Here is an 8,885-nt window from a genome sequence, read left to right as displayed (position 1 = left end):
GGCCCAGCAAGGCCCTGCTCTGCACCCTTGGAATTCAAACTCACTGAGCACCCTCTGGGGGTGTGGGGAGACCCACTGCATTTCCCAGCACGGGAACCCCGTTTTCACACTTCACGCCCGTGAGGTTCGGCAGTGACTGCAGAAGCGCCTGGGGGAGCAGACCGGGGCTGCACCTCCTCGTGCTTCAGAGGCCGGGGCTCATCACCACAGCCCGGTCGGGATCCTGCAGGGATCCTTCATGGATACTCAGGCACGTGGGACGCGGATCCTTAACCCCGGGTCACGCTTCGCACCCGACGCACTGGATGCCAGGAGTGAGAAAAGGCTGTCAACCGTTTGGCTGCAGTCGCTTCATGAACCGTCAGCGTGATGGCTCAGAACAGCAAGCAGCTCGTGAGCACTTCATGAGTCCCTGTGCGGCCGTGCCCAGCATTCCCCAGATTTCCTTTTTTTTTTATGTAATTAAAAAATGAGGCAGTCTTTCCTTCATGTAGGCTATCCATTTATCTACCTTTTTAAAATGTTATGTCTCATTGATTTTAGACACCTTTAGATTGTCTAATTTAATTTTCATAAGATCCCCAGGAGGCTCTATCATCCCATGTGACACATGAGGAAACTAAGGCTAAACTGTTCAAGGTCACAGTTAAAAGTATGGTTAATGAGCAGGACTGGGCTTCCCATGCGGTTCAGTGGTAAAGAATCTACTGGCGAAGCAGGAGATGTGGGTTTGACTGCTGGGTTGAGAAGATTTCCTGGAAGAGGGCATGGCAACCCACTCTAGTATTCTTGCCTGGCAAATCCCAAGGACAGAGGAGCCTGGCGGGCTACAGTCCATGATGCCACAAGAGTCCAACACAGCTTAGTTCCTGCACAACAACAAGCAGGAACTCAGAAGTTCACAATCCCTAATCTTCTACTTAACTTGCATATTGGGTGAATTCGTAACTTCGGGGCCTCTGTTTCTTCATCTCTAAAATAACAACACTGTGTACTTCTTAGATAGTTATATAAACAAAATGCATGCAACGTGTTTATATCAGTACCTGGCTTACAGTAATGTGCCACATTATCAGTGATTTCTACTATTACTAGGTATTGCCCAGCAACACCATTTAAGCTTTAATGGTCCTCAAACACTCAGTTTTAATGGTGATAAGAAACTTGAAGTCTTAGATTGAAAAGGAGCCACTTAAAAGGAACTTTATTCCAGTCACAGATAACCATTTTACTACTACTTTCCATTCCTCTGGTATCACTACCTCTAGTCAAAATATAAAAGCACTTAATAGTGGGATAAAATTCAAAGTGGTCCTTACTATAAATGCTCATCCACTAAGAAAATAGATGTACACTGCCTAGTTCAGTTCTGAATTTTGCTTTTGATTGACAGGAACATTAAAATGTATCTTTCCATAGCACTTTCTTTTTTCGTATAAACTAAGTAGATTTAAAATGTGGATTCCCAAAACACCGCTGAAGATTCTAAGTTACTTAAAAAAATAAAATTCTCCAAATAATTTTAAGAGTTAAGCTTAATTTTAAACTTATCTGTTATAGTTAACAAAGCATTCAGCCTGTACTTTTCTGACAAAGTTCTACAGTGAGCTGTACGGGTTATAACTACGTTCAGGCACTGTTATTATTTCCTAGGAGTTACTATGAGCTGCCAATTCTTCTACTTGCGTTATGCCATTCAAAGTAGTTTCATGTTCACCATCTTATTTGTCTCTCCTAAAAGACCCCTAATGGTAAGGTATCCTGGGCACTCCTCATTCTGTTTTAAAGATACGGACGCTAACGTATCTGATTAAGCTAGTTACCTCACTGGGCCTGGAATTCAAGTCTCTCCAGTCTGCATTAGTGCTTACCGACTGTCACTTCATCCCCGTAGGCTATCACTCAGAGAAAGCGAACTCTGTAACTGAAAGGATGCAAGAGCATGATTGCCAAAACTGCAGCAACAACTTCTGTCAAATGCTTACCCCGCAAGGTCCTTGGAAGATAATGTGCTAGTTGAAACTGTTGAGTTAAGATAGCAAGGTAGGGAGTTGCTGACACTCATCATCAGACAGGTCAGGAAATGCGTTTGCTGTGCAACACCCCAATACACCGTTCATTCTGGCCATCCCATAACCCAGTCCCCTGACTCGTCTGCTTGAGCTGGTGCACAGAACTCCCACACAATTCTCTACCTCCGCTCTTACTACGGCAAATGGACAACTCAGCAGTGATTCTATTCATGGCACTTAAACATCGCTGTTAAAAGACTGACACACAGAATGATTTTAAAAATCAATACAGTTCCTCCCTTAAAAAAAAAAAAAAAACTCGAAACAAAACAAATCCTCCCACCCACTAATTCTTATTAAAAAATTAGGCAAAATGTAGCAAAATGTTCCATTTCCTAACTCAGAGGTAAAGAAACCTAACTGTGGCTCACCTTTGTCCTCCCAAGCTTTTAATATTCAGCTCAGTTTAACTTCCTCCAGCCAGCATTCAATTGTGTCATACCCAGCAGTTAATCCACAAAGTCCAGTTTCTTCCTCCTATATCCATAAAGGTGACTTCAGGTCCCAGGACTTAAACAACTCAAAAAGGAGGATGTTGGTGTAGTGGACCAACATCATTCAGGCCTTAATTTATTTAAATCATTTATCAAGTAGTAAAAGTGTCTCCTGTCCTTTTTTATACACAGTTTAGTTCTAACACCACCAGCACCAGATTTTATATCCATTATTTGGAGAGAACTGGGGTACAGAGAAGAAAATTGCCTAAGTTCATACAGCAACAAATGACAGATTAACGACTTGAATCAGGGCTTTAGCCTTAACCACTACATCAAAACTGCCTCAACTAAAACTCCAACGTGACCATAAAATTAATCCCATGACCTTGAGCCAATCATTTCAGAGCTCTGGGCCTCAAGTTTCCTCCATTATAAAATGACTTGCCCACAGGGAGCTTTTGGGTGCTTTCCTGCCAGTCTTTCTGAATTTACAAACCAGATTACTTACTCCTCATCCATGAAGAGATGTAATTAAATGTTAGGGCTTAAGTTTTTCAGCCACTGCACGTCCTAGCACATTCTCCATACTCCATTCTTCACTCTGTGATTTTAATTTTCAAATACTGAACCTCTAATGCTAAATATTCTCTCTCGGCCCACTATCAGCTCTTCGCCACCACGAGGGATATTGACTAGGCCCGATCCTATTCCAGACCTTTACCCAGTCACTCCAGGCCACTTCCCAGCTTCACAGGTAGCCAGCAATAGGCTTAAGAAAGCCCTAGAAGCAAAGCCAGAAGAAAAAGTTAGCTTTCTCAGCGGTCAAAAGAGGCCGACCCCGGTGGTGCGGCCTGGGCCTGGCTCCCTAACTCAGATGGCCCCCGTCCCGGCCTCACACCACACGGCCGGAGCGCCAGCCTGGGCCTGAGCTTTCGAAACCCAGCTGGACCCCTCGGCCCCGGCCACGCCCGGCTCTTCGGGTCCCCGGTCGCGGCGCCGCGTATCCAGGCCCCCAAGGGTCCTCACAGGCCCGAACACAAGCAGGCCTCCCGTCTCACCTCGAGCCTCGGCGGGACGGCCGGTGGCGCCCACGCCTGCTCCCACCCGCACAACGGGCCCGGCGCCGCAGAGAACAAGGCGGCTGAGGCAGCACAGCAGCTGAAGCCCAGATTTCCTTTTAAAAAGGAAAAAGACAGAGGACCTTACTGCCCACCTCGTTGGCTTCAGGGTCACGTGATTTCGGACGTGGCGGTGGCTCTGGACACCCCGCGCCCGCGCCCGCCCCCGGGGTCACTTCCTCAGGGCAGGACCATTCACTTAGTGATTTCCTCCTCCGTGAGCCTCCCTGCAGTCATCACAGAGCAGGCGAGCGGCAGGGCGGCCCTCCCCACACCCAGCCCCAGCGAGCAGGGCCGGAGCCAGGATCCAGGCAGGCCCGAGCCCCCGCCGCCGCGCCCGTCAGCCCAGCGCGTGAGCCAGCAGCTGAGGGTAAAGGCCCACGCCCCGTTCAGAGAGGGAACCAGCGCGGTTGAAGCTGGTCATCGGTTCAGTGCAGGCGCTCAGTCATGTCTGACTCTGCAAACCCATGCACTGCAGCACGCCAGGCCTCCCTGTCCATCACCAACTCTCAGAGCTTGCTCAAACTCATGTCCATCGAGTCGGTGATGCCATCCAGCCATCTCATCCTCTGTCGCCCCCTTCTCCTCCTGCCCCCAATCCCTCCCAGCATCAGGGTCTTTTCCACTGAGTCAGTTCTTCACATCAGGTGACCAAAGTATTGGAGTTTCAGCTTCAGCATCAGTCCTTCCAATGAACACCCAGGACTGATCTCCTTTAGGATGGACTGGTTGGATCTCCTTGCAGGCCAAAGGACTCTCAACAGTCTTCTCCAACACCACAGTTCAAACGCATCAATTCTTCAGTGCTCAGCTTTCTTTATAGTCCAGCTCTCACATCCATACATGACTACTGGAAAAACCATAGCCTTGATTAGACGGACCTTTATTGGCAAAGTAATGTCTCTGCTTTTTAATATGCTAACTGCTTCCCTGGTAGCTCAGACAGTAAAGCATCTGCCTGCAATGCTGGAGACCTGGGTTCGATTCCCGGGTTGGGAAGATCCTCTGGAGAAGGAAATGGCAACCCACTCCAGTACTCTTGCCTGGAAAATTCCATGGATGGAGGAGCCTGGTAGGCTACAGTCCATGAGAACACAAAGAGTCGGACACGACTGAGCAACTTCACTTCACTTCAGGTTGGTCATAACTTTTCTTCCAAGGAGCAAGCGTGTTTTAATTTCATGGCTGCAGTCACTATCTGCAGTGATTTTGGAGCCCCCCAAAGTAATAATAATATGAATAACTTTATAAAAAGATGGCAGAACATCAACCCAGCTGATTTCCGAGAGGCTACAGTGTGGACATGGACCGTGGTAACGAGCACTGGGCAGCTCCCAAGCCAAACACAGGCCATGATCTTCCACCTTACGAAAAAAAACATCCACACGCTCGGCGCGATGCGTGAGAAAGACTGGGCTTCAGGTTTAGGTGTGGGGGTGGCTCCGGCTTCTGCCGACCCTAACAGCACCATTCACCACCCATTTCCCTGGAGGGCAGCCTTTGCCAAGTTTCCACATGAAGACGCTACTTGCAGAAAGAGCCCTGAGACACAGCCTCTCATGGACCCCCTCCGCTTGTCCGAGGCTCCCCTCGTGGCAGAGGCCTGCACCCCAACTCTCGGGCGGCAGGAGGCCAGGCTGGCAGCCTCGTTTCCGAGGCCCAGATCGGCGAGGAGAGTCACACGTCTAAGTCCCGTCCCTGTGCTCACGTGCTGGGGATGGGTGTCCAGAGAAATGCGTGTGTGTTGCACGATGACAAACCCAAACTGAAAACAGAGCCTGGACGGCACCTGGGCAGAGCAGGACCCGCGGGACCCCGTGCAAACGTGGCGGAGTCGTTTGCTCAGAGAGAAGGTGGGAGATGCCCACGGGGAAGCCCCGCGCTGAGTCTCCTGTGGGAACAGAGACTCTCTCCTAAACACATGGCGTCAGTGCCGCTTCCCCCAGCAGTGAAGTCAGTAGCAAAAGTCACATCTGACTTCCCACAAAACCCCTTCTGCCGTCTAGGACCCGACTCTCAGAGAACAGGGGCCGACTCCCTAAGCTTCACAAAGCGCTGGATGCTGTGTCTTCCCTGCCTGATCAGGACAAACCTGCCGAGAATGCAGGGACTGTTCCTGCCCACCCGAGCGCCCGCTGCTACATGACAGGAGCGCCGGGGCTGGCAGACCAGCCTGACGGGACCTTGGGGGCTTCAGAAGCCCTGCTGCGCCAGGCGCCCTTCCAGACCCTTCCAGCTGCCCTCACTCGGGACTCACAGAACCCCGCAGAAGGGTTCAACCTCATCCCTACTTCACAGACGAGGAAGGACAGGGAGGCGAGGGGGGTCCTCCCCAGGTCAGGGCAGACCCCACGCTGCTGTCTCTTCACGGCAGAGAATGTAACGTCTGTGACTGAAAAAGACTGGGGACTTGTGCCAGCTTGTCCCCACAGTGGAGTCACCGCTGGTTACGAGAGGGCTTCCGGGATAATCCGTTAACTCTGAACATGGGTGGGAGGAGGTGACTTGCTGAGACCGACGCCAGAAGGCAACCCTGCCCGTGTCGGGAGGGTCTGCCCTGGCCGAGCAGACGGGCGCGGCCGGCTGCTGGGGAAGCTTCCTGCGCAGCCCGAGGACGACGACAGCAGGACTGGGTTTGCAGCACGTGCTCTAGATGGAGGCCACTCTCAAATCACAAGACGACATGGAATATGTGCAGCTTCAACTCTGACTAAACGCACTTTCCGGCAACCCGGGCTTCTCGCCCGGTCACACGCTCAAAGCCCTGACTCAGAAGTCCTTCTCAAACACAGGAGTCACTTTCCACCTCTTGTCTCAGGAGCCACACCCCTCTAATGAGTCTTGACGATCAAGAGGCTCATAGAAGCCCTCTGCTCCAGGTCAAGTTCCCAGCTTAGCAATTTAAGTGCTGAGAATGGGAACCTGGATCCCGCTGTGACCAACACCCCGATGTCAAGGAGCCAACTCTGGAGATGTTCTGAGACCAAGTGCTTCCACTCAGCAGGACGCCCTGTTTGCTGAAGCAAGAGCCTCTTGTACCAAGTGAACCCCAGGGATGCCACGGGCGCCAGTGCACTGGAGAGGGGAGTGAAGAGGGTGGCGTGCGCAGGTACAGGTGTGCGCAGGTACAGGTACACACAGGTACAGGCGTGTGCAGGTACAGGTACAGGCCTGCGCAGGTACAGGTACAGGCATGCACAGGTACAGGTACAGGCCTGCGCAGGTACAGGCATGCACAGGTACAGGTACAGGCGTGTACAAGTACAGGTACAGGCATGTGCAGGTGCAGGTACAGGCGTGCACAGGTACAGGCGTGTGCAGGTGCAGGTACAGGCGTGCACAGGTACAGGCGTGTACAGGTACAGGTACAGGTGTGTGCAGGTACAGGCGTGCACAGGTACAGGTACAGGCGTGTACAGGTACAGGTACAGGAGTGCACAGGTACAGGCGTGTACAGGTACAGGTACAGGCATGCACAGGTACACTCATGCACAGGTACAGGCGTGTACAGGTACAGGTACAGGCATGCACAGGTACAGGCGTGTGCAGGTACAGGTACAGGCATGCACAGGTACAGGCGTGTGCAGGTACAGGTACAGGCATGCACAGGTACAGGCATGTACAGGTACAGGTACAGGTGTGTGCAGGTACAGGCGTGCACAGGTACAGGTACAGGCGTGTACAGGTACAGGTACAGGTACAGGCGTGCATAAGTACAGGTACAGGCGTGTGCAGGTACAGGTACAGGCGTGCACAGGTACAGGTACAGGCGTGCATAAGTACAGGTACAGGCATGCACAGGTACAGGCGTGTGCAGGTACAGGTACAGGCATGCACAGGTACAGGCATGTACAGGTACAGGTACAGGTGTGTGCAGGTACAGGCGTGCACAGGTACAGGTACAGGCGTGTACAGGTACAGGTACAGGTACAGGCGTGCATAAGTACAGGTACAGGCGTGTGCAGGTACAGGTACAGGCGTGCACAGGTACAGGTACAGGCGTGCATAAGTACAGGTACAGGCATGCACAGGTACAGGTACAGGCGTGTGCAGGTACAGGTACAGGCGTGTGCAGGTACAGGCGTGTACAGGTACAGGCGTGCGCAGGTACAGGCGTGTACAGGTACAGGTACAGGCGTGTGCAGGTACAGGTACCGGCATGCACAGGTACAGGCGTGTGCAGGTACAGGTACAGGCGTGCACAGGTACAGGCGTGTACAGGTACAGGTACAGGTACAGGCGTGCATAAGTACAGGTACAGGCATGTGCAGGTACAGGTACAGGCATGCACAGGTACAGGCGTGCACAGGTACAGGCTTGTATAGGTACAGGTACAGACATGCACAGGTACAGGTACAGGCATGCATAAGTACAGGTACAGGCATGTACAGGTACAGGTACAGGCGTGCCCAGGTACAGGCATGTACAGGTACAGGTACAGGCGTGCGCAGGTACAGGTACAGGTGTGTGCAGGTACAGGCGTATACAGGTACAGGCGTGTACAGGTACAGGTACAGGCATGTGCAGGTACGGGCGTGTACAGGTACAGGTATAGGCGTGTACAGGTATAGGCGTGCACAGGTACAGGCGTGTACAGGTACAGGCGTGTGCAGGTACAGGTACAGGCGTGTACAGGTTCAGGTGTGTGCAGGTACAGGTACAGGCATGCACAGGTACAGGCGTGTGCAGGTACAGGTACAGGCGTGCACAGGTACAGGCGTGCGCAGGTACAGGTACAGGCATGCGCAGGTACAGGTTGTGAGCAGCACGTGCCGAGTGCACACCTGCTGCGCCCACACCTCCAGGCTGAGAAGGGAATATGGTTCCACCACCTGTGCAACAGGCCTTGCTGGGGACCGGACGCCCCACACTCATGTGCCCGCGAGAGGAGTACAGGGAGGGCGGGGGCCAGCTTGCATGGACCCCACCTCCACCCACTGGGCCTGAGTGGATGGTGTCCTCACCTCCCCACTCACTGCCCTCCTCCTGGGCCTCTTTCCAGACTTCCTCAAGAGTCCACTCCTCCTCCAAGAACTCCCTGACCCTCCAGCAGGAGATGCTTCTGCCTTCTTCAAGTTTCTGGACCTTTCCGGCACCTCTTTCCCCCATGCACCTGCTGGGCCCACCTGTGACAATGCAGGTGTTACCCCCGGCTGGGGGCAGACCCACATTCACACCCCAGGCTCCCCCTCCCAGCCAGAGCTTGGAACCTACTATGTGCTAGTTAGATCAATAGGATGAAGATACATGTCACTGCA

At 52.4% G+C, this 8,885-nt stretch overlaps 1 long non-coding RNA gene across 1 annotated transcript; it reads right to left on the bottom strand.

Moving 5' to 3' along the window:
* Positions 1–2,459: 2,459 nt before the first annotated feature.
* Positions 2,460–3,290, bottom strand: LOC139038169 (uncharacterized). The gene is made up of 2 exons (XR_011491097.1): positions 3,231–3,290; positions 2,460–2,549 (listed from the first exon to the last, which is right to left on the bottom strand). It is a non-coding gene; the product is annotated as an uncharacterized lncRNA (long non-coding RNA).
* Between the last annotated feature and the right edge of the window lie 5,595 nt (positions 3,291–8,885).

Source organism: Odocoileus virginianus, chromosome 14 (assembly GCF_023699985.2).
Source record: "Odocoileus virginianus isolate 20LAN1187 ecotype Illinois chromosome 14, Ovbor_1.2, whole genome shotgun sequence".
NCBI lineage: Eukaryota > Metazoa > Chordata > Mammalia > Artiodactyla > Cervidae > Odocoileus > Odocoileus virginianus.
This window is presented reverse-complemented; position numbering and strand designations above follow the sequence as displayed.